This window comes from Dermochelys coriacea, chromosome 21 (assembly GCF_009764565.3).
Source record: "Dermochelys coriacea isolate rDerCor1 chromosome 21, rDerCor1.pri.v4, whole genome shotgun sequence".
Classification (NCBI taxonomy): domain Eukaryota; kingdom Metazoa; phylum Chordata; order Testudines; family Dermochelyidae; genus Dermochelys; species Dermochelys coriacea.
The window spans coordinates 1,760,945-1,787,612 of NC_050088.1; the positions used below are offsets into that span (position 1 = coordinate 1,760,945).

Here is a 26,668-nt window from a genome sequence, read left to right on the forward strand (position 1 = left end):
CTCTGTGCTCTGACCCCAGTACAGCAAGAGATTAGATGCTAAGAGCAGAGGCTGTGTAGGTGCTGCACTGGCATGCACCCACATTCCAGCTGGGTTACATTCACACCAGCGTCGGGCCAGACCTAAGTGGTTCTGAGGTTTGGGTCAGAGAGACCAGTGACTAACTCAGCGCCAGGGGTCTCGTGATCACAGGTTCTCTGGTGGCATTTTGGCACAGGTGGTGAGGGGAAGTGCATTGTTTCCAGACCCCAGGGGAGGGCTGGAGTTTGGTGTTCAGACCCTGCTGCTGCTGAGCTCAGCCAAACTGGTTTTCCCAGTTCCAGTCCAAAGCTGAGGTGAACTTCTCTAGGTAGCGTCATTGACAACGGATCCCCTCCAGAGTCAGTCGCCTACAGCAGCTGTTGAGTGCAGAACTGGGCCTGGTTTCCCTTGTTAATTTTTCTCCGGTGCTGCAGAACAGAGAGGACACAGAGAACATCATGTCTCCACATCACTGCAAAGGGAAGGAGCAGTGACCGCAAGCGCTGGGTGACTTGCAAAAGGATCAGAATTCTGGTTCACATTGGATAAGCTTTCTGGCTGGCTTTCACGATTTTACTGGCACTTCTGGTGCTGGCTGGAGAGCCCAGGGGGATGGCTTCCTCCAGGGCTTTCAGCCGCTGGGGCAGAACGTTTCTGGCCCTTAGGAGTGGCTTGATCAAGACTAGGTGAATCTTTCTAATGGCTGGGCTCTAGCTCCACCAGCAGCCCTGGGCTGGATGCAGGTGTCACTGCGGGAGGTTCTGGCCTGTGTTTTGCAGGAGGTCAGACTAGGTGATCAGAACAGTCCCTCCTGCTGCAGGGTTTAAACCAATCTCTAACTATTGAGGGGTAGGATGAGATCTTTTTGGGGAGCAGATGAGCCCACGTCTGCCTGCTGTGGGGTTCTTGAGCCTTCCTCTAAAAGCATCTGGTGCTGCTCCTGTCAAAGGCAGGATACTGGGCTGGACGGACCCTAGTCTGAGCCAGTCTGGCAATGCCTGTGTGCCAGAGCGGGTTCACTTTTGGCCTGTGTCTGTGCTGGCTTTGATGGCACAATAGGCTCTGTCTACAGTACAAGCTGTGGTGCTGCCATGGCGCTCTGTAGTGTCGATGCTTGCTGCAACAACAGCAGGGGCTTTTCCATTGCTGTGGTAAATCCACCCCCTCAAGAGGTGGTAGCAAGGTGACAGAAGAATTCTTCCATTGACCTAGTGGTGTCTACACCAGGGCTTAAGTCGGCTTAACTACGTCTCTCAGGGGTCTCTTGTGCCTAAGCAATGTAGCTAGGCCCACCTATGTTTTAGATGTAGAGCAGGCCGTAGGCTTTGTCTACAGACAAACTTGCACCAGTTTAGTTAAACAGGTGCAACACTCTCTGTGGACACGCTTATTCTGGTTTAAGAATGTCTTATTTTAGTATAGATTAAATCTGTTCCCAGTGGTTTTAAAATAACCCGGAATAAGCCTGGTTTAAAAAACCTGGTTAAATTAAACTGGGGCAGCTGTGCATAGACAGGCCCTGAGTTTGCCAGAGGGCCCTGAGTCCTCTCTTCGGCCTTGTCTTCACTAGGAGGAAAAGTGTGTTCTTGCCTTGTGTTCGCTAACACGTGGTAACTAACAGGAAGAGAAATCTTAGTGAAGATACTGCAGTGTGTAGTTTTCACATGATCAAGGCTCATGATTTCACATGATCAAGACCGTAGGCTCCCCATTGTCCTTTACCTTGACCTGTGAACTGGAGAGAGCAATGGAGGGTCATGCCCAGGGACGTTAACTCTGCATGCCGTTGCGTCAGCACCTCAAGTCTCACAGGCAGACAGAAAGAGGAGAAGGCCTCTCCCTCACTGGACCAGATGCCAGGTCTGGAAGCACATGCCATTGTATAATACCAGGGCAGTGAGCAATGTGGGGCTGGGAACATGGCCATACACACCTGTGGTGCTGTATAAATAAAACAGCTTTAAACTGGAAACTGCTCCTATGTCCCAGTTTGGTGAGGCTGGTTTCCACCTTCCTGTGGACTCCTCCGATGGCCAGTATACACTGCACCAATGACTGATCCAGAGGAGCTGGTTACAATGGCCAGGAATTGTAGTGTAGATGGCATCTAGCTACACCTGTGGGGCGGGTTAAAGCGCTGGACACTCCAAGGCTCTGGGACTTTTACAGGCACCTCGGTTCCATCTGTGCTGCAACTATTAACCATACTGTTACCAGGCCAGTGGCAGCTGTAATGTAGATAGGAATAGGATCCAGCTTTGTCTCCACCACTGGACTTTACAGCCTTGCCCTGTCCAGGGATTTAACCAGGTGACAGACATGGCTAGGTTCCATCTACGCTAACTGTTCAAAAGATTTGATGTGTGAATGGAAAAGAAGACAGGACCTTGCCTCTCCAGAGCAAAGAAGCAGCTCAGTTCCCGTGGAACCACTTTATATGTTGTTAAACCATCTCATCTGATTTCAAGAAATGAATTACAAACAGGAAAAAATGAGAAGGGCAAATTACATTACTTTATGTGCCCTCCCTCCACCCCCCCCCCAAAGAATGGAGAAGAGAGCTGGAAGCTGGGGTTATCACCACCCAGTGCTTTTTCACAAGCAGCTCGCTGAATTTACGAGCGGCGTCAATAGTTCACTAATGGCATCTGATAAAAAAAGGTTAATAACTGCATCTGTTTCAGAAGATGGATGAAACATTGTGGCATGCAAGCTGATGGGGGACTTTAAATAACCAGTGGCAGGAGCAAACTGCCAAGATACACTGGCCTTGGCTTATGCTGAAATTCCCACATATCACCGCCGCACAAGGTAAATCAGGCTGACCTGAGCCAGCAATAACAGCCCATTTCGCCAAAAGGACAAACTGCGGAGTTCTCCTAAGATATTAATTCCTACATGGAGCTTATCATGCAGCACGTGCGAATTTACAGTGATAAACAGGAATATTCCTCATTCGTCTAGGGAGAAAAATGGAAGAGTGATAGAGAAAATTCTGATCCTGGGTCTTTTTCTTTGTATCTATTTTTAGACACCCATTTGAGGGCTGGATCAGATCTCTCCAGACTGCACTCCGGAGTGGTAATGTTTTCTGCTCAGGTTAGTGCCCACAATCCAAGCCAGGCTTTTAGGTTTGCAATGATACCTTTGGCAAAGGCAAATATTAGAAGTAGTCCAGTTATTTTCTTGACTGCTTCATGCCCCAGCACATGGGAAACCTGGGACAGGAGCTATCTGTGCCCACTCCCTGTTAGTACCGCGGGTGTTTTGGGGATGATTGAGGTGAGTGGGTAAAAAGGAATTAGCCATAGGCCATGCTGCTCCTGGAAACCTGGGACTGGCCAGCTACACAGGTGGTTTTGCTGACAGAGTCCTCAGGAGATGTCTCAGAGCCTTCTTCCCTATGTAGGTATGTTCCTCTGAGCAGCTGCTGTTACAGGTGAGAGAGAAGCTGAGATTAGAGGGGGACTGCAGGCAGTCCCAGGACCTGTATCACTGCCTCAGAGCAGTGAGAGACACCCTGGCATACACCCCCGGGAGTGAGAAAGGCTTTGACCCAGGTACCTGGCAGTGGCCAAAGACATCTACTGTGTCATTAAAGGCCACTCTGCCATCCAGTTAGTGTCTCATCACAGCAGAGACCTAAGGGGCTTCACCCATAGCATGTCTGTGTCTCTGTACTCAGTCTGGACCCTCCCTCCTGACTCAGTGATACAGGAATTGTGCCGACACAGCAGCTTTCCGCATCATACATGGGTCTGAGTCAGGACTGCGCTGACAACTGCGCTGCTGCTAAGCCATAGCAGTGCATGCTGGGAGAATCTGGGCAGCTCCCCCATCATGCCTTGGCAGGACACAGTGTCCACAGACATGGACACGGAGCAGCCCTGTGCTCTGGGATGTCCTGCTGCACAGAGAGCAGGGAGGAAGCAGGTCCTGCCAAGCCATCATACAGACCTGCTCGGGGTCCCGTTGACACTGCAAAATAACAGGGTGTGGAGTCAGTTACTGAAAGACAATGTGGGCCTTGGGCAGGAGTGACACACTGTTCGCTGCCAGGGTTATGCGCTTGGTGTGCAAACACAAACAGCTCTACATGCCACTAACTAGTGGCCAATTCATTTAGAAGTTGTGGAGTGGACAAGACCTCAGAGATCTGCCCTGAAACTTATTCCTGTATTTTTCCTCTGGGTCTGGTTTGGAGGGCGCTCATGTCCCTATAGCGGAAGGCCTTGTGCAGAGAATTATCCCCAATGGTCTGGTGAATTTACCTAAAAGAAAGCCATGTTGTAAATGGAATATGGTGGGGCAGCTCTGTTGTGTGTGATTCTATTAGCAGAAGCAATGCTGTGTCTTCAACAAAAAGTTATTGTCATCAAACTATTTTATTTTCCCTTCTTAAGAAAAGCACTGCTGAGTCGTCCCTGGGCAATGGGAGCAGACAGCAGTAATCTATAAGCAACATGAATGATATGCTGATTACTCAGTGAAAAGGCCTCCTTTCAAAAGGCTTCTCATTAGTGTCAAAGGAACAAAATGATGTGAAATAGAAACAGTTTTGCCCTGCAATCAGATCACCGAGGTTTTATCAAGACTTAGCAACAAGGCCACATCAAGCCAGCGATTTCAGATGAGAGAGAGCTCCTGTCATAATTTTTCATTCATTCCAATGACTTTGTTTCAAATATTTGGCTGGATAGGAATAAGTAATACAAGAAGACTGATAATTCCATGCAGCAGCAAGACAGCAGCTGGGTCTACCATGGGTTGGGCTGATTTGGAGAGGACAGGCTGGCTAGCCAGGGTACAGCTGACCTTGTGTCTGCCAACCAGAAACCAAACTGCTTTCCTCATCACACCATTTAAAAAAAAATCCATCTTTATGAATAAGCTGGTTTCTGATTAACCTTTTTTCACCATCCCCAACTTTCATCAGCAAATGAGCAACAGATGGTCAGTAACGTGGGAATATAAGATTTGCTGGACCAGATTGAACACTGGCCCATCCAGTACATACCCTCCCGTGAACCCCATAGTACATCAGGTCAGCTGTGCAATGTGCATCATAGGCAAAATAAGCCTGTGTGTGCCTTCTATCTAGGGGTCTCCAAATTCTTTATAGAGGTGGGTAAGAATTACTATCCCCATTTATGCTCTAATTTGTTAGTCTCTAAAATGCCACAAGTACTCCTTTTCTTTTTGCGAATACAGACTAACACGGCTGCTACTCTGAAACCTATCCCCATTTTACAGATGGAGAAGCAGAATCACAGACCTGCCTAGGGTCACACAGTGAATTAGTGTCAGAGCCAGGTCTCCTAACTCCCAGTCCCCTGCTCTGATCATTAAATTATACTTCTTTTCACATGTATAGTGCTAAGTGTTATTAGTGCTGATAAAACTACCCAGCCACTTCCTAATCCCTGCCCCATCAGCTGACATAGTCTCCTTTTGGTACAGCAATCTTGGAACAACCACTGTGGTCTCCATGCAGCACCTTAGCAAGCAGCATGCCATTCATTTGCAGCTTCCTAGCACAGTCCTAGGGTCTCAGTGAAGCACACACCTCCCTTTGTGTATTGAAATGTTGGCCCTGGGCTTTGATACCAAAGGTAAAAAAGAAACCAAACTCTCAGCTTGAAGTTAGGGGAAGGAGAGTGGCTGCCCTTTGTGGGTTGGCCAGACCCAGTTTGGGTACTAAGGGGTAACCCCTCAGCTAGAAAAATTTATTGCTACCTCGTTAGGCCCCTACCTGATGGGCATTGTGATGCGGGCAGACCAGGTGCCAGCTCTTGCCATGGCTTTAAGCTTCTGCCGAATGCTGATAAATTTGTTGCTGGACCCCAGTCCAGCTCACCGGTGTGTTAGTATGGTTAAGCTTGAACTTGTGATAATGTGTTTAGTGTTTAGACTTTATGAAATAATTGTAAATTGCTACATGTATTAATCCCACTTATCACATCTATATCCCACTCTGTACTGTAATACTTATGTGTTTGTGCTATGGCTGTAAAATGTTTATTCTGAACTAAGTCACTCATAAATAAGAAAAAACTTTAACTAGTGCAAAGTGATAAATCCCTGAGAAAGGTACTACTTCTTGCCCATCACAGTATTGTCAACTCTCACGATTTTGTCATGAGTCTCATTATAATTATTGTTTTCCTTAAAGCCTCAGCTCCTGGACTCAAATGGATACGTGATGATTTTAACCTTCTTTCTTAAAGAAAAAAATAAGTTTCTAGCCCTTGTGGCTGTGGAGGAAGCTTCAAAATATGACCCCAGTGCACCCTAAAGGCTCAAAAATCAGAAGGCAAAGAAAAAGAACACCAAATCTATTACTTCTACATAATCTCATGATTTTAAAGCCAATCTCATGATTTCCAGTGAATCTGACTCATGATTTTTGACCATTTGGGGTTGACAATACAGTACTGCCGTCAGGAAGGGTTATCAAAATGAAATTGGCCATTGTGGGGCATCACAATAAAAAGACTTTGCTAATTGTCATTGCACACTCATGAAGCAGCCATGTGCAAAAGGGCTCATTCCATCAGCTTGAATTCTGGAAGAAGGAAATAAAAATAGCTGACAAGACATTTTTTCATCTCCTTGACTTTTTGGACTCTCCCAGGGCTGGAGCTAGGAAACAGAAGCAGCAATCCCTAGGGTCAATCCTAAAAGACGTTCAGTGCTGACAGATTACTACAACTCTGTCATCTTTTGGAACCATAGACTGTAACTCATATAGGTAGATATGTTTATATGCTTTAACCTGTATATAACAATCTCATTTCTTTTTCCTAGTTAATAAATCCTTAGATAGTTTACTACAGGACTGACTACAAGCGTTGTTTTTGGTGAGAGACCTAAGGTACAAATTGACCTGGGGTAAGTGACTGTTCTCTTGGGGCTGGAAGCAGCCTGAATGTTTTGTAATTTTTGGTGTAGGGCAACCAACCATCATGAAGTGCAGCTTGCCTGGGGCACAAGAGAGACTGGCGTGGCCAAGGGGACTGTCTGTGACTCCATGGTACAACTGTTGTTGTTCTTCAGGAGTTCATACTTGTTACTGCGTTGGTGACATCCAATTATAGAACATACAAGCAGTTTGGCAGTCTGCCCGGAGGTTGGCATTCACGGTCATGAACCACCCCAGGCAGCGTGACAGCCATTATCAGGGTGGATGGAGCTGCTGGAAGTGGTGCAGTTTCTCTATAGTATGTAATGCTGAAATGTTATCAGGCATCCAATCTGAAAAAAACCACAAATCTAAGAAAGGGCCAAGACTCACAGAAACAGTTTTATTTTGACAAAAATTGTCAGAAAACTTCTAAATACAATTGATAATGTAGGTGAACACCCAAACCACTGTGCTATGGAGGGCTTCATATTCTTAGCATTTGCTTGGGCCCAATCAATAGTCAATTAAAGGGGAACAGCTTCAACAGTAAAGGCTAAATGCCCATGTTGTTCTAAGCTGGCCAAGGGAGAGAACTTTGCCAGGGACAGAATTGCAGGGCCTGGCCCAGCATGGATATCCTCATGGACAAAGGAAAAGAAAAAGCCCCCAGGAAAGACAGGGAGGAATCTGGAGGCTTTAAACAGGTCCATAAATGCTTCTTCCTTTCTCAGTGGTCTCCTGTATTAGGCTGAATGGAACCCAGCCACTAAACCACAAAAGGAGAGGGAGAGTGCCTTGACTTCTAAATACAATTGATAATGCAATTGCATACTTTGGAAAGCTTGGGAAATAGCCCCAGGTGATATATTTTATGCATTTTCCTGTACTTTTGCCTTTGGCTAAAGTAAAAGTATGTAGTCACATGACAGTATGAGCTTGTTTGTACCATGTAATACATCAGAATATTTGTCATTATTTGTAGAATAGACTGATTTGAGAAAAGTTTTTCTGCCTGCTATTTTTATGAAATTATGCAAATAATAAGACCCCTTTTTAACTACTTATAATGTTATCTGCTTAGCCAGAGATGTAAGTCTAAAGCACACATGGTAATTATCTTCTTTCTTCTTATCACTGAATAAATTATAATACATGTAAACTACTTGTACACCAGTAATGCATTGGGCTACAGAATGGCTTGTATGAATATATTGTGTGAATAACAAAGTATAAGCATGTGCTCTTCTGGGATCCCTGCATATAAGCATGAGCTACTGAACGTCTCATGCAACACCCCTTCAAGGTATATTGGCTCACAGAAATAGTCACAGTAATTTGCAGATTGTTGAAACATTTCTACTCCCCTGCAGAGTCTGTGTCTGCTGTGTTCACTAGTCTGTTGCTTGCTCATCACCACCCCAGTTGCATACATCAGAGCACCCAAAGTCTTCCCTGCTGCATTTGCATTTCCTTGTTGCATACTCCTACAGCTACGTGGATGGAGCAGGTGCAGGACCATCATGGTAGGAACAAGATGTCATGCTATCTATGGACCATCTGTTGTTGTCAGGGGACGCCTGAAGATACTAAACTGTTGCATGATTCCCTATGAGTGATTGTTATATTGCATGTTTCAGGTGCTGGCTGAAGGAGACCAGTGTTGGTGGCAGTTTCTCACTTATAGATTCATAGATACTAAGGTCAGAAGGGACCATTCTGATCATCTAGTCCGACCTCCTGCACAGCGCAGGCCACAGAATCTCACCCACCCACTCCTATGAAAAACCTCACCTATGTCTGAGCTATTGAAGTCCTTAAATCATGGTTTAAAGACTTCAAGGAGCAGAGAAGCCTCCCTCAAGTCAACCATGCCCCATGCTACAGAGGAAGGCGAAAAACCTCCAGGGCCTCTCCAATCTGCCCTGGAGGAAAATTCCTTCCCGACCCCAAATATGGCAATCAGCTAAACCCTGAGCATATGGGCAAGATTCACCAGCCAGATACTACAGAAAATTCTTTCCTGGGTAACTCAGATCCCATCCATCTAATATCCCATCTCAGGGGATTAGGCCTATTTACCATGAATATTTAAAGATCAATTAATTACCAAAATCACATTATCCCAGCATACCATCTCCTCCATAAACTTATCGAGTAGAATCTTAAAGCCAGATAGGTCTTTTGCCCCCACTGCTTCCCTTGGAAGGCTATTCCAAAACTTCACTCCTCTGATGGTTAGAAACCTTCGTCTAATTTCAAGTCTAAACTTCCTGGTGGCCAGTTTATACCTATTTGTTCTTGTGTCCACATTGGTGCTGAGCTTAAATAATTCCTCTCCCTCTCCTGAATTTATCCCTCTGATATATTTATAGAGAGCAATCATATCTCCCCTCAACCTTCTTTTAGTTAGGCTAAACAAGCCAAGCTCCTTAAGTCTCCTTTCATAAGACAAGTTTTCCATTCCTCGGATCATCCTAGTAGCCCTTCTCTGTACCTGCTCCAGTTTGAATTCATCCTTTTTAAACATGGGAGACCAGAACTGCACACAGTATTCCAGGTGAGGTCTCACCAGTGCCTTGTATAATGGTACTAAAACCTCCTTATCCCTATTGTTGGTTGATTCTTAGCAAACAACTCACAGGGTGCGCTAGCTGGCTGCAGGGGGCAAAAAAGTGATTCATGTTTTTTTAAAAGTGCCCAGAGGTGGCAGATACTTTTCCATAAACCCTTCACCTCCCCAGGCACAGAAGGGAATAGAACTGACAGCTTTGACATCCTAGGTGAACACCCAAACCACTGTGCTATGGAGGGCTTCATATTCTTAGCATTTGCTTGGGCCCAATCAATAGTTAATTAAAGGGGCACAGCTTCAACCATAAAGGCTAAATGCCCATGTTGTTCTAAGCTGGCCCAGGGAAGAATTGAACATGGGTCTCCACCATCTTGTGTGGTTATCCTAGCCACCACACTACAGAGGGCTTCTTACTTTTGACTCTTGATTTGACCTAATCAATAGTTAATTAAAGAGGAACCACTGCAACAGGAAAGACTGAGGGCACCCACTATTCTAATGTGGCCCATAGAAGAACTGAATGTGGACCTTCAACATCTCAGGCATATACCCTAGCCCCCAGGCTACAGAGAGCTTCTGTTTAGTGTGTTTTGCTTTGGCCCAATTAATAGTTAATTAAAGCTGAACAGCTTAGACTGAGGGGACATGCCATTCTAACCTGGTCCAGAGAAGAACTGAACTACAGTCTCTACTATGGCACATATTTAACCTTGCCATTGTGCTACAGCATGCTCCTTAGGGTTGATACTTGCTTGGTCCTAATCAATAGTTAATTAAAGTGAAACCACTGCAACAGGAAAGACTGAGGGAGCCTCACTGTAGAATACCTCAAAGTCCAGCAGTTAGGCCATTCAATTGCCATGCATGCTGCTTAAAGCCCTTCAGAAAGGGGTTGAACCCAACTCTCCCATAGTCTAGGTAAGTGCCCAAAATACTGGACTAGAGAGCGATCCTTAGGCTCTCTGTGGCCCAATTAATGTTTAATTATTGAATTAAAGTGAAACAACTTCAATAATAGATGAAGAACAACCCACATCAGAACACCCCTAAGGCCAGTGCTTAGAGCGCTCACTTGAAAAAGGATAGACTCCATTCACAAGGGAAAGCAACACAAAGCAAGCTCCCCTACATCCCAACTAAGGTCCCTAACCACTGAGCTAAACAGGAGGTGGTTTCTTCCTTCCCCATCTCCTCTGATTGTTTTGTGTGGTGCTGGGCAGGTCCTTGACAATCTTCCAAGAAACAGTTTGGGCACCGAAGTCACCTGACTACAGGAGAGGGGCTCCTGGCTTTGGCTCTCAAGCAGAGATAAGGACCAAACTCTGTGAAAGGCCGAGCTGGTGACTGAAGCCCCACAGATGCTGGCTTCCCTGAGGATTTCTTCAAGCCCACTTTCCTGAATCACACTGCCTATCTCACCCATGAAATCCATTGCACTATGCACGCCTCCCTTCTCAGGGGAGCATTGTCAACTTCACTTTGATTTCTCCATTTGATCAGCTGTGCTTTGCGGCAGACTGCTTCATCATAGACAACACAGGTCCAACCTTGGCCTAGTGAGAGGAACACATCCTGAAAATATTTCATCGCAGTTACACTGTCTTAACATCAGTTGCCAGTGCAGGAATCATTAGACAGTTAGCCAATATTCATAAAATATAAAATAGCAGACAGAAAAGCTTTTCTCACATCAGTCCATTCTTCAACTCATGACCAATATTCTGCTATATTACATAGCACAAACAAACTCATACTGTCGTGTGACTACAGACTGCTGCTTTAAACGTAAGCAAAAAAGAATGGGAAGATGCATAAAAAATATCGCCTGGAGCTAAATCTTTCCAGACTTCCCAAAGCTGTACTAGTTTGAGTACATAGTTGCATTAACAAATGTATTTAGAAGCTTTCTGCCAATTGTGGTCAAAATTAAACTTGTTTCTACAAGTTCTGGCCCTTTTTGTGATTCAGTCATTTCTCAGCCTGCATGCCCGATAATGGTTAAACTTTACATGATACAACAAAACTGCATCGATTCCAACAGCTCCATCCCCTTGGAGACAACCATGAGATATGTGCCCAACGTGTGACAGCAATGTCATTTTTCTAGCTCGGGTTACCCCTACCCATGAATAAACCCCTTTTTAAATCTGGCTGGTAGAGTACAGGGTCATGATAGGGTGACCAGACAGTAAATATGAAAAATCGGGATGGGGGTGGGGGGGTAATAGGAGCCTATATTAGAAAAAGACCCCAAAATTAGGACTGTCCCTATAAAATTGGGACATCTGGTCACCCTAGGTCATGGCCATGCCGGAGGGAGAGCCACATCCTGTGTTGGGTCTCTCAGGAGGTGCAGCACAGAAAGCACAGCCCAAGGAGGGGGCAAGTGGCTTCACACCACTTTGGTATGTCCCTCAGGGCTCCTGTAGGTTATGGCAGCCTTGTATGGCTGCCCATAGGCTGCTCTGTCCATTCCCTCTCGACTCCCACCACACCGCCGCCTACCCTGGCATGCCCCTACATCAAGGATGGTGGCACCAGCCCGGAGTTCCGCAGGGAACTACTGTGGCCACCATAGCTATGTAAAAGGGGTGCAGCAGGGGCCAGAATCTGGCCTACTATTTCTTGACCCTGGTTTGAGTTCTGCACCCTCTTGCAGCCAGGGCCTGCCAGGCAATTGCTCACTCTGCATTCGTGCCTTAGGAGGGGATTGCAGGATCCTTTGCTCCTGGGAGAGCGGGTGACCTCACCCTTTGTTGCTCCTTTAGACATGGCCTTGAGGCAGTTGCCTATATCACTGGGAAGGACTGGCACTTGCCCTCACTGGTGGAGGAGAGAGAGCTGTGCACCCAGTCATGGTACCACATCCTATGTGACACCTGCACAGCGCAGGGATGCAATACCTCACCAAGCACCTGGAAGAAGGCTGTTGGGAAGGTTGCCATGAATCGAAGGGTGGGCGTGGGGTGAGGGCAAAGGGAATGACAGCCAGCATCAAATGTGCATTGTTCATTGCTGTCTCTGGCTGCAGAACAGTAGGACGGGAGGTGTCAGGGGTGCAGGATGTGATCAGTGTGGGGTGGAGGATGGCAATTCTCCAGGTTGTTATCTCCAGGCTCCTACCAGAAAATGTCAGCATCTCCTATCTCTCCCCTCTGCCCCCCTGGCATCTCTCTTCCTGCCACAGAGCTCTCTCTCACTCTCCTCCCACTGGGCTTCCCCCTTGCTCTCCAAATTCCCCAGCTCCTGTCCCTGCTGGCTGGTTCCTTTCCAGCTCTTGGTCGCTCTCCAGTAACATTCCCCTCTCCTCACTTCCCTTATTGAGGCAGGATCAGAGCTGCTGTTGCTCTTGCTAGAGACACAAGATTTGGTTCCTCGCTGTGGAAAAGTGATTTCTTATCTTGTAAATGGTTCCTGGTTTTTGACTGACTAAACTAGGGTCACCAGCCAGCAGCAGCAACTGACTCAGAAGGATCCCAGGTAGTTAGCCCAGAAACTCCATTGAAAGAAACCCCTAAAAGCTTCCCCACCTCCCATCCTTCTCAATCAGCCTCCCATCCCTGGCCCCACACCCCCCTGCAGCTTCCATGTCTTGCCTTTCCATGGACTACGCAAGGAGGAGAGGCCTATAAACAAGCAGACTCCAGTGCTAGCTGTTATTTCTTCTATGATCTTTGCACATTATAGTCCTGCGCGCCACTAAAATGTTACAGTGGAAGCTGCAAGGGATCCCTGGCTGCCTTTCCAGGGAGAGATCTTTGCCAGGGACAGAATTGCAGGGCCTGGCCCAGCATGGATACCCCCATGGACAAAGGAAAAGAAAAAGCCCCCCAGGAAAGACAGGGAGGAATCTGGAGGCTTTAAACAGGTCCATAAATGCTTCTTCCTTTCTCAGTGCTTCTGCATTAGGCTGAATGGAATCCAGCCACTTCACCACAAAAGGAGAGGGAGAGCGCCTTGGCTGCTGGCAAGAGCAGCATGACCCAGAGCCTTGGCTGCGTTAGGAGTGCCACCTAGTCAAGGAGGGGAAGCAGCATGAGGAGAGAGTGAGCAGCTGGGGTAATTTATACAAAAATGTGGTGATTGCTTCTGACGATTCCTCAGCCCGAGGTCTCCAGCTCAGGGGACAGAAAGTTCTGGTGCGGGTTACAGTCTGCGGCCTGGCCTGCATTGGGGATTTCTCCATTTCTAGCTGCAGTGGAGCAGACCCCTAGTGTAGTGATGGTAAGATTCCAGCCTTACCCCATTGTGGCTACTGGCTGCACAGGGAACAGAAGCAGGCCTGGTACTGCTATTGGCACTGGTGAGGGTTACTCCAGTTTCAAGCAGGGGAAAACTGCACCAGTGCAAAGAGCAGGTTGGCCCATCTGCATTAGGGGTTCACACTGATGCAGCTACAGTGATGGCTGTGACTGGAGCAGACAAGCAGAGGCATTGGAACAATTTGTACAGTGGGGGCGCTGAGAGCCAGTGAACCAAACTATAACCCCTGTGTATGCCCAGGGGTGCAGCTGCGCCCCTAGTTTCAGCACCTGTGCAGACAAGGCTCAGACTGGAACCCTTTGGAAGTGGGGACTGGCTAGTGAGACATGGCAGCTTTCAAATCCACCTCCATCTCCCGTCTCATGGAGCTTCTGTAGCAGGCAACAGTAAAACTCCTGACATGCTGGGGAGGAAGATGGGGCTGCATCTGTTCCACATTGCACATGTGTTCCAGCTCTAATTCAGCTTAACAGAATCGGCTTCTGCAAAGAGAGCAATACAGTAATAATCATGACTGAAGCAGCATTAAACTGAATTAACTTGAGTTCAAATTGAGCTGAATCTGGCTTGAGGTCAGGCTGGTCACTGGATTGAGCTGAGTTTGAATTGAGTTGAGCTGCAACTGGTAGTGGCTGGAATTTCCTTCCCTCTGCTTTGGGATAAAATGTCTTGCAGGCTGGGCTCTATTCTTCGATTTTTATGCTGCAGCGCAGCTTGTGGCAGCCAAGACGATATAGGTTTTCCCAGCTCCTCCTGCCTTTCCCTGGCTGCTTCCTACCCCTGCTTAAAGTTTGGGAATGGGCACTGTTTACATAGGAAACACTCAGCTTCCAGCACCTCACCACCTATTTACCATCAAAGCACCTGGACTTTCCAGGTATCTGTAAGAAAAAAAGGAGATTTATTCCCCTCCTGCCCCCACAACCCTCATTGCCAGAATGTCATTAGTTCTGACTTCCCACCCCACATTTTCATCCTCAGTTTGTATTGTGGGGCTTCTGAGTGCTCAGGAAAGAGGCTAGCTTCAGGAGAGAGTCCCCTCTGCCTAACCTTTGCTACCATCAAAGAGCAGTTTGCAAAAGGCCCTTCGGAAAAGAACTGGCATAGGAGCGTTACCAAACTAGGTCACTGCTCACCCCTGCAAAGGAGGCAAGGCATGACTACTCTAAGACCCTGGGCCCTGAAGTCCATTTTCCACTGGGGGAGGGGCACAGTGCTAATGATCTTCATTGTTGGTCCTAATGAACTTCCACCTACAAAGAGAATTTTTTTGAACCTGGCAGCAAAGCATTTAATCAAAACATGAGCTTGGAGCCCTTTTAGACTGTTTACTCCTGTCTCAGTCATCGGCCAGGAGGCCAAATGCCAGACAGCAGGTTTCAAGCAGGTTAACTTTGGACCAAGATGATAACAAATTATCTTCCAAATACACATTTGAAAGCTCAGTGATGTCAGCATGTTTAACTTTGCATTAGCCTCTCCTGCTCTAATATTCCCTGACTTTTTGTACCACGCAATACATTTCCTCCCCTCCACTGAGCTAACCTTGGAGCCAACAGGATTTAGGCGGTGGAAGGAGACTTCATCTTGAGATGCAACATGTCTTTCTCCTTGGAAATTAGAGCTCATTGAACATTAAATCTCACCAAATGCGGGTAAATCCATCCTCATCATCTTCCCCCCCTGCTGCTGGTGATGGCTTATCTTAAGTGATCACTATCCTTACAGTGTGTATGATAAACCCATTGTTTCATGTTCTCTGTGTGTGTATATCAATCTCCCCTCTGTTTTTTCCACCAAATGCATCCGATGAAGTGAGCTGTAGCTCATGAAAGCTTATGCTCTAATAAATTTGTTAGTCTCTAAGGTGCCACAAGTACTCCTTTTCTTTTTGCGAATACAGACTAACACGGCTGCTACTCTGAAACCTGTCATCCTCATCATTGTATCCACTCATTATACTCCACACCTGAACATAGCCATTATATGAACAACATACCCCATATCTCAGTGTCTATACTTCGACCGTTAACTTTTTACCCCCAATCGGGGATATTGCAGATTATGTATTCCTTACGCCAGTGCTACTCAAAGTGGTGTTCCGCAGACCGGTGCCAATCCGCGAGCTATCGGTTGCCGGTCTGTGCACACATTGGGAAAAAAATTGCCGGTCCCCCACATCAGATAGCTTGAGAAGCACTGCCTTACGCCACCCGATCCTAAACCGAACTTTGCACCCCTTGATAATTTGTATCTTATTCTCTGATAACCAGAAACTTCTATGCTTAAACTCTGTACCGTTTTCTTTTTATTTTAACAGCATCTTAATAAAATTATTAAATATGAAGTTAGGTTTGGGAATCAATAGGGAAGTGTATATTTCTTACAGCAGAAAAAGACAACTTTATTAACTATTATTAGAGTAGAGTGGATAATTCAGAGTAAATAATTGATCAGGCTTCTTTAGCTTCTTCTTCTGCATGTGGAATATTCATGAGTTCCTCAAATTGTTGCTGAATTTATTCAAGGGATTTTCTTCGGAATTTCTTTCCTTTATGAATGGGTCACAAACAGCTCTGCATTCATTAGGCATTCAAATATTTGAAATTCCAGTAGTGTTGCTCAGTTGCGACTGGCTAGGTAGGTCAAACAACATTGTATCAGAAGCATTTCCTGCAATGAATTCTTGAACATGTGATTCACTAATTTGCTTTCTGTGAATACTGATGCCTATAAGTCTTAGTCACACCAGTGTTTGTGTAAAGTGAACACAAAAGGGGTGTGAACATGAACTGAAGTAAATTCATTAAACATGTTGGGTAAACATTCACGGACACCTTTTGGCAGGTATTTCGCCAACTCTTGTTATCATTTACATTACACTTGCCTGAAAACAGCACTTTCCAACAGACAGAAGATGTCCTACAAAGCAATGCAGCCCCAGTCTTGACAATCTTGCAATCTAAAGATATCAGTGTAGAAAACAAAAGGAGCAAGGGGGTGGTTGTTACTACTGGCTGGGAGGCCTGACCAAGAAGCATGGGTTTCAGATGTGAGCTGTGGGTGTGGAGCCATGGTTGGAAGTGCTGGAAATCAGGAACAGAGTGTGGCAGCAGCCAAAGAGGGCTTAGTGTTCTGGTATGGTGGAGAGAATGGAATGGAGAAATTGTGGAAGGATGTAAGAAAAAGCAATAGGATTTGGGAGTCCAAACACTGCCCTGTCCCCTTTCTGGCTCCCTTCTAGGGAAGGCCCCTTCCCTCTACAACACTGTCTTCCTCATTTAGTGCAGGACCCTAGATATTTTGATTGCAGGACACACACACTCCAGAAGAATGCCCACACAGGGTGGATGGTATCACCTGAGTTGGGAATAACTAAAGTAAAGGATAACTGCTGAAAAAAGGACAAGGGACTGTTGGCCTCTGAGCTCTTCAGGCCAAAGCAGAAAACCATGCCACGGGTGGGACCATGCGTATATATGTGTTTACACTTCCTCCGAATAGATCTAATGTTATCAATGGGCTTCTTAATGTGGCTGGGCTCAGAACCCATGTCAAGCAGATGGATGACCCCAGAAGAGGATATCTGAGCCTTCAAAAGGATAATTAATACATCTTGGAAGAGGTTTTCCAGGTCAGTGCAGGCCGAACTATGCTCCCATAGTCAATGATCCCATTGAAGTTCCATTGAAGTCAACGGTCAATTCCCACTCTCTTTGGCAGAGACAGCATTAGGCTCACGCTGAGCACTTGCTTTTGGAAGTCTCACCTCTTGTGTCTCGAGGAAACACGCTGTCACACGGATGACCAGAGATGCATGAAAGTGCAAGACCCAGGCCCAGCAGCAGCCAAAGGGGAACGGCGGATTCAAAACAGCTGGTTAGGAGGAAAGGGCTCTGCCCCAGGACACTGCCTGACTCGATGCTGGCCTGAGCCAATGCCCACTAAGGTCAATGGATGAAATCCTGGCCACTGAAGTCAATGGCAAACCTCTCACTCAAGGGGAGTCTTTTGGTTTACTTTGGTGGGTGCTGGATCTGGCCTTGTGTTCATCCAGGCAAATGACCTGAGTCGATCAGCTGGGATAACAAGTGGGTCACCCTGACACTGGCCCCGAGCTGAGTTTTCCCAGGGAAGCACCTTGCAACCTCCTCAGTGCCATGGTCTCCCCTTTTGGTTCCTCTCCACTGCATTCCCATGTGTCCACTCTCTGCAGACCTTCCTGCTACTGCCTGGGTCTCCTCCCTGTTGGGCTTTGCAGAGACAACGTGCAACCTGTGGAATGTTTAGCTTGGCAACAGAAAAACAACATGTGGAAGGCCACTCTGGCTTGCCATTTCCATGTGAGGTGATGTTTATTATTCCTGTCAACAGTAAGTGTGCGTGGCCCTCTGCATGCTCCTCTACAGGGATCATTTGTTTAAATGAGAGCCTCTGAGCAGAGCCTCTGCTTCCCCTCAGCCAATCTCTGCTCTTGAGAAAGTGTCGGAGTGAAATGTTTGGAACAAGTGAAAGGAATACATCTCACACATATACAACCTACCGGCTGTGAACGAAAGGGTCAACGCAGCAGCTGTAACTGCTGAATCCTGCTCATGCTGAAGAGAAGATTTTAGTGGCAACACAGATTATTGCAGCTGTGCCACGCAGAAGTAGTGTCCACACAGCATCCCAACCAGGCTTCTGTTAGTTCTGGCTATCTAGGAGAGTGCCTCGCATGCTCTCATTCACTTGCAAATCTGCTGGTGTCCAGCGCAGGTGGCTGGGTGGAACTAGTGGGATGGGCACTAAAGGGACAGCAGAGCACAGGGCTGTGTGGTTGAATAAGATGGCAGGGTCTGATAGTCACTCTGTTCCTGTGATGGGATAGGGATGAGGGTGAACGTGGGCTTCTGGGGATGTGAAGTTACCGTTGTGTTTCCTGTTGTCTGGGACTTTTCCCAGCTCAGCATGGCTCTGACCTAGGCACTGTTTCCCACGCTCCCCTTGAGTCCTGGGGACCAGAGCATTGTCCTAGTTCAGTAGCACTATATTCTGATCCAACTCCCAGCTGCCCAAACAATGTCCCCTGTCCCTGGGGTTGGGAGCAGAGCTGGCACAGAGCCCACAATGCTGCCAGTGGCATCATCTTTATGCACCGCTTGGTGCTAGGCATCATGATTTCCCCAAACATGCAGAAAGAGCAGACTCCTGGACAACTGTGACCCATGCTGTTCATGTTGGGAAACCCCAGCTGCCAGCCAAATGTGTCTGGCAGGCTGCAGGTTTAGAAATACTTCAGAAAATAATCTTCAGCATCAGCCAGGCCAACAGATATGTAGATGTTGCAGAGCAAATACTAGCGGGGATTTGTTTTTTCTATGTGCTCTGCAGGCTCCAGTTCTCTCTGCCATTATGAACTGTCCTATCTGCTTGCTGGGGGAGATAGGGAAATGGACGGAGTTAAGGGAGAGGATCACTTCTTGGCAGTGCAAGGGATGTGCCCAGCTTTGGCTGGGGAATTTGGCTGTTTAGATCTTTGTGGATTTCCATAAGCTGCAGCTCCCACTTCCTGTGCTCCCATGTTAATGGGACTGAGCAAGATAAGTCAGCTGGCTCACTAGGCCGACAGCTCGCTTGGGCCTACTACAAAGTGTGACTTCCAAATCTTCTGAGACTTAAATATTTATCTGTATTCCCACTGATAAATGCAATTAGGGGATTTCCCCTAAAGCAAATGGTTTTCTTTTGTGTGCTCACCACAGGGAAGAAGGCAAGAACAAGTGAGATGGGTTTTAACCTAGTAGCAACTTTATCAGTCAAATTGTATCCCAGGTTCCCAGTGGGAGAAATCCCAGTGCAGTCCCTTGCACTCCATTCATCCCTTGCCAATTCTTTGGGTGCTCCCACCACAGGCAGAGCCAATCATCACACTAGGAGGTTTTCTGGGCACCTTCAACTGCCCACTAGCATCCCTCCCCCTTTCGTCCCTTTTGAGGCAACGGGGAACCTCAACAATCCCACTAGTGCCATGGTAAAGCATATAGGGGGCAGTCCCGCCAGGGTAGTGTCCCAACCCATGGTTCACATTTTCCCCCAGGGGATTAGATACGTTGCCCCCTTTTGTATGTAGGTGCCCTTAGGATGCCATTGTGGATCTGGCGCCTAAATGAGCGAGTTCCTGGTCCCATTGCATGCGGTGCCTGCCATGCCAAGAGAAAATCACAGCCTGCCTGAGGCCCAGCTGCGAGCACCTTGCTGAATTACACGCTCTCTTGTAAGCCCAGTGCTGTGCCTACACCTGCATACCCTCAGCCCTGGGGATGCTGCAGTACATCCGAGGTGATAGATGGGGGAGGTAAGCAGACACGGTTAAAACCTGCTGTTCTTATGGCCCACTACCTGCCTTGGCCTCCCATCAGGTAGCTGCAGACAGGCCTCATAGGGCCTGGAGCGCTAGTGTCCTATAACCTCTGACGCACTCAGCTCCTGTGTGCAAAAAGTGGGAATCATATTCTCCCAGTGTCAAGTCCAGAATTACGGCTCTTTCCTAAACACTGCCATGAACTGGAATTTGGTAAGGAAGAAACGGTCCCCGTGCAGGAGCTGGGGACCCTTATGGGGTGGCTATTGAACTACATATGCCCGCAATACCCGTATAGGACACAGGTTCCCCCTTACCAGAGCATTACAGAGCCTTGCTCACCCCAATTTGATCAGTTTTTGACGTGGACTGTGAGCCGGAGAGAATCATCGTCCCAACCCACGTCCTGTAATTTGAGCGTCCACCCCAAAGACTCTCCCTGGGCCGAAGGGCTCACCCACCCGGAAGGGCCTGAAGAAAGCCAATGGAAAGGCTGCTGAGATGAACACAGCGGGGCTCCCCCGCATGGCAGCTCTGAGATCTCAGCTCTCTGTGTCCCCACTGATAAATGCAGTGCGGGGATTTCCCCCTAAATGGAATGGTTGTCTAACTAGAAGCACATGTAATATGGGTTACTATGGAGTCACATTTTTATGGCTGACTTAGAACAACGCTTCCTCAGCTCTCGTCCCCTAATGCCCCTACTCTACTTGCGCTACATTGATGACATCTTCATCATCTGGACCCATGGAAAAGAAGACCTTGAGGAATTCCACCATGATTTCAACAATTTCCATCCCACCATCAACCTCAGCCTGGACCAGTCCACGCAAGAGATCCACTTCCTGGACACTACGGTGCTAATAAGCAATGGTCACATAAACACCACCCTATATCGGAAACCTACTGACCACTATTCCTACCTACATGCCTCTAGCTTTCATCCAGATCATACCACTCGATCCATTGTCTACAGCCAAACTCTGCGATATAACTGCATTTGCTCCAACCCCTCAGACAGAGACAAACACCTACAAGATCTCTATCATGCATTCTTACAACTACAATACCCACCTGCTGAAGTGAAGAAACAGACTGACAGAGCCAGAAGAGTACCCAGAAGTCACCTACTACAGGACAGGCCCAACAAAGAAAATAACAGAACGCCACTAGCCATCACCTTCAGCCCCCAACTAAAACCTCTCCAACGCATCATCAAGGATCTACAACCTATCCTGAAGGACAACCCATCACTCTCACAGATCTTGGGAGACAGGCCAGTCCTTGCTTACAGACAGCCCCCCAATCTGAAGCAAATACTCATCAGCAACCACACACCACACAACAGAACCACTAACCCAGGAACCTAGCCTTGCAAAAAAGCCCGTTGCCAACTCTGTCCACATATCTATTCAGGGGATACCATTATAGGGCCTAATCACATCAGCCACACTATCAGAGGCTCATTCACCTGCGCATCTACCGATGTGATATATGCCATCATGTGCCAGCAATGCCCCTCTTCCATGTACATTGGTCAAACTGGACAGTCTCTACCTAAAAGAATGAATGGACACAAATCAGACGTCAAGAATTATAATATCCAAAAACCAATTGGAGAACACTTCAATCTCTCTGGTCACTCGATTACAGACCTAAGAGTGGCTATCCTTCAACAAAAAAACTTCAAAAACAGACTCCAACGAGAGACTGCTGAATTGGAATTAATTTGCAAACTGGATACAATTAACTTAGGCTTGAATAGAGACTGGGAATGGATGAGTCATTACACAAAGTAAAACTATTTCCCCATGTTATTTCTCCCCCCACCCCACCCCCCACTGTTCCTCAGATAGTCTTGTTAACTGCTGGAATTAGCCTACCTTGCTTGTCACCATGAAAGGTTTTCCTCCTTCCCCCCCCCCCCCCCCCGCTGCTGCTGGTGATGGCTTATCTTAAGTGATCACTCTCCTTACAGTGTGTATGATAAACCCATTGTTTCATGTTCTCTGTGTGTATATATCAATCTCCCCTCTGTTTTTTCCACGAAATTCATCCGATGAAGTGAGCTGTAGCTCACGAAAGCTTATGCTCTAATAAATTTGTTAGTCTCTAAGGTGCCACAAGTACTCCTTTTCTTTATGGAGTCACTGTCCTTGTGCTTCATTGGGAAGTGTCTGGTCCCAGGTTCCAGGAGTGGGTGCACTTGGCTGTCGGGACTCTGTGATCCGAGTAAGTAGAACGGCCCTTCCTAGTGTATCCACTCCAGCCTCCAAGTCAAGGCAGCCATTTCCAGCCTGGTTCCTCATTCCTACGCCACACCAGCACATTGCTGTGTAACCCAAATGCCCAGGACTGGGGAGTGGGGACGGCAGCCGGAGAAGAGAGGAAAATAACAACATTCCTTTGAGCCTTGCAGCTGGATCTCAGGGATGCCAGGCCCTGTTGTCCAAGCACAGAAGGGTTGTGTGAGGTGGGGCTGGACCAACTAGTGGCAGGGAGTTGCTTCCCGTTCTGCAAGGAAAGCCAGAGGAAGGCAGGTCTCCTGGAGAGCGGCTTTGGCAGGCTCTGTGCTGGGGGAAGCAGCAGCCCTTATTGTGGTACTGAGTGTTCCACAACAAATCCACCTACTTTCTCTCTCAGCTGCCCTGACTACCTCTCTATTCTTCCCAGTTTCCCTCCTCACTTCTCCCCTTTCCTCTTGTCACCACTGCTGACGGCTTTCTTTTCTCAGCCCTGGCCCCAGTGACAGGTCTTTCGTCCTCTCCTAGGGGTTACACCTTTGGGCGAGGGGGTGGGGTGGGAAGGGGGGAAGAACTGTAGGGACACTGACATGCTATCATGTGAATATTTAATGCAATTTCATTATTAAGCTAATGTGCATATTTGTGGATAACTGAATTTCAGCATAGAACAAAATCATGTGTAGATGTGGCGCTGGTGCAAGGTGGCAGCCCTGGTGAATAAAGATCTGTGTGAAGATCCAAGGTGCATCAGCTGGACAAGTGTCTCAGATACACACTGCCCTGCCAGGATGCCTCAACCCGATTATTGTGCTGGCAAAGACAGAGAGAAACCCATGGTGAAAATGGTCCAATTCTCATTCACACACGTTTTTTGCAAAAGTGCACACACTTCCCTCTGCCCCCAGGGCTGATGATACTCATCCAATTCTGCCTCATGTTCTTTGCACTGAAAGGTGCAGCCAGAAATCTGTTCCTGCAGCTGAACAGGGCTCTGACCCATGTAGGGGTTGCTGGATATGAGGAACCTCCTGTGGCACATTCCCGCACTCTGTTGGGCTCTAGGCTTCCTTCACTATTGGGTGCCCAGCCGGAGACATCTTTGTGGGGAGTGTCGGGATGCTGAGCACTTGTGACTGCAGCTGAAGTCAGTGGGAGTTGCAGGTGCTCACACCTCTGGAAAATAAAGTTCCAGATGTCTCAAGTTGGCCACCAATATCTAGAGGCAATTACAAAACGGCTTCTCTTTCTTAGTCCCTTTGACAAACTCCCCAAGGATGAGAAAGGACCAAAGGACGGAGAGGGAGATTTGTCCGATAGCCCAAAGAATAGCCGCCATGGGCAAAGGGGGAAGGAAGGATGCTGGCTGGAACAGCAGCCCGGGACTCTGGTCTGTCCTTCACTGATGTGCGAAGGCCACATGTGCGATCTGTCTAGAGGGACTGGAGGAAGCAAATGCACTGGGAGACTAAAGCAGGTTTTTGCAGGGCAGAGGAGGAAGAACCAGTGACCGTGCAAGCAGCATGAAGAGAACAGAATTCGCCCCCAGCTGAGGAGCACAGCTCCATGAGACTGGGGCTGCAAAACCTGGAAACAAAGCTGAAACAATAGAGTCTATGCTAAATAAATACACGAGCAAAGGACTAGACACTACAAAGCATATACAGCTCAGAAGATTTAGCATAGAGCACAACTCTGATTGCAGAGGGCTAGGTCCCCACTTCCAGGCCTCAGAAAATAAATCTGAAGGACTGGAGAATCGGGACTGTCATCAGATGAAAAGGTTTCCCCAAAGGCCTTGAGAGGGAAACAGCCTACTCAGCTTCTGGCAATAGGAGTAAAGGAGGGTACAGAGAGACAAGGGGCTTGTTCACTGAGAAGATTTTGGAGAGAACAGAGTTCAGCAAAATGGAATAAAATAACAAGATATGTGTGGCTGTTCTAAAGGTGGTTCACTCCAAGCAAGGCATGACCAGTAGGACCCATTCCGATTTCAAGTGACCAGAAAAGAGGTTACTCTGCTCTGGAAGGTTCTGTATTTTTGACGGTTAATCTGCCCAGCCAGACCTGTGTTTCCTGCAGCTGCCAGGTGCACCAGCCACTCCTCAATGGCAGGTATTGTCCTCCTGATCTAGGGAAGCTGCCCTTGCCCCCCATGGCTGTTACACACACAGAGGCTGTGAATGCCTCACCGCATTCAGCTGTATGCATGGCATGGTGCCCAGTTACTGCGGTGTTAGCCGAACTTCTGCCCTGGGGTTTACAGCGGGTGTCACACCACCTCCCTAGCGCTGCAAATGTCAGGCAAATCTCTGCTGCATGGAGGCATTGACAGCACTTGCTGCCTGCCCTTTGAAGGCTGTTGGCATGCGTTTGCCAAAGGGAGCATATTTAGCAGAGTGGAGGACTCAGAACTACCAAAAAGATATGCTACCAGGCATACAGTGGGAAAACCAGCAGGAAGGGAAGGGAAGGAAGGAAAGAGTCACGCGTTGGAACATGTGGCTCAGTGAGGGAGTATAGTCTTCATGCTCCCTGAAGAGCATGCTGGCAGGGACATGGAGCAGTGAGTGGGGAATCATTGCTAGAAGAAGGTGGGTGTGGGTGATGGCTTATCTTAAGTGATCACTCTCCTTACAGTGTGTATGATAAACCCATTGTTTCATGTTCTCTGTGTGTGTGTATATAAATCTCTCCTCTGTTTTTTCCACCAAATGCATCCAATGAAGTGAGCTGTAGCTCACGAAAGCTTATGCTCTAATAAATTTGTTAGTCTCTAAGGTGCCACAAGTACTCCTTTTCTTTTTTCATCAATTTCCTGTGACAACCACTGTATTTTGTTTTCTAATAAGCGTCTGGGCAAACTAGGACACCTGGTGAGGTTCAAGGGAGGGCATCAGGTGCATTTATCACAAGAACTGAGAAACCTAGTGCCCAAGTGTAACTTTGAGTGGTGAACTAATGGGAGAGTGCAATGCCCTTTCAAGTTTAGTTAAGACAAATATGAGATTTCTCTATTTATGCTCAAGAACTCTAGGCAAGATCACAAAGTTGACTGCCTTTCACTTAGCTAGTAAGCTACTGCAGTCAGACATACCAGGTATGTCACAGCCATTAGGATACAAGATAGTAGACATGTGTAGTGGGGGCCATTCTTTCCTGTGTGTGTCTCAGATGCATCAGTCATCAATGGAGTCTGTCTTCCTTACGATGCTCATCTGATGGTGACAGAGTGACAGAAGACTGTGGTTCCTGAGAGAAAATGAATGGAAATATTTTCTTATTGCTTAGGTACTTTATATTATCCTCCAAGTGGATGTATTGTTGTCTCACCATGTCTTATTAGTCTGCGGTTACACCAGCCACATGCAACTGACTTTAATGAGGAATTAGCTCTATCATCACCATTAAACCCTGGTCAGCATGGTGAGCATGCAGAGCAGGTATGAGAAAAGCACTTACAGATAAATCTCTCAATCACCAACATAAAAGTTGGCTGGTTCAGAGATCACTGCATTGTCAGCATCTGCATCTAGAGACCCAGGGCTATTTTGTGGAGATAAAATCTCTCCAAGACCTGGTCTGCCTGGTTTGAGCCTCTATTATGTTGTTTTTAAAATGTTTCCATGCAGCTTGCAGGCATTTTACTCTTCTGACTGCTCCTTTTAATTTCTGTTTAACTAGCCTCATTTTCTGTAGTTCCCTTTTTTGGAAGTTAAATGCTACTGCGGTGGGTTTCTTTAGTATTCCCCCCCCCTTGTAAAGATGTTAAATTTAATTACATGATGGTCACTATTACTGAATGCTTCAGTTATATTCATCCCCTGGACCAGATCCTGTGTGCCATGTTAGATGAAATCAAGAATTGCCTCTCCCTTTGTGCATTCTAGGACTAGATGCTCCAAGAAGCATTAATGTTGTCCAGAAATGTTATGTCTTTATCCCATCCTGAGACGGCATGTTTCTAGTCAATCTGGGGATATCCAAAATCCTCCATTATTATTGAGTGAAAGATACAGTACTAAAATGAACCTTCCTTAGCTCTTCGCTAATTGGTCTAAAACTTGAACAAGAATAATTAAGACTACAGTTGGAAGGGAAATATTGAATATTAACTGCTAATTTAAGCATTGTATCAGCAAACACTTTCTTCCTCTTCTGATGCTTTCTAAAGCAGATTATTTTCTGTACAATCAGAGAGGTTGTTGCACCACAATCACCCTATACAATATCATATCTTTACAATCTGATGAGACAGACTCAGTGGATTCTCTAAAAAGAAAAGGAGGACTTGTGGCACCTTAGAGACTAACAAATTTATT

At 46.9% G+C, this 26,668-nt stretch overlaps 1 long non-coding RNA gene across 2 annotated transcripts in view; it reads left to right on the top strand.

Moving 5' to 3' along the window:
- The window catches only part of LOC119846197, a 49,931-nt gene that overhangs the window by 22,152 nt on the left and 1,111 nt on the right, over window positions 1-26,668 (top strand). Inside the window, exons 5-6 of one of the 2 annotated variants that reach the window (XR_005289788.2) lie at window positions 3,053-3,120; window positions 4,425-7,042. The exons of the other annotated variant lie outside the window; for it this stretch is intronic. This is a non-coding gene — a long non-coding RNA (uncharacterized LOC119846197). Of the gene's footprint in view, window positions 1-3,052; window positions 3,121-4,424; window positions 7,043-26,668 lie in introns of those variants that run through there. 2 annotated transcript variants of the gene reach the window in all.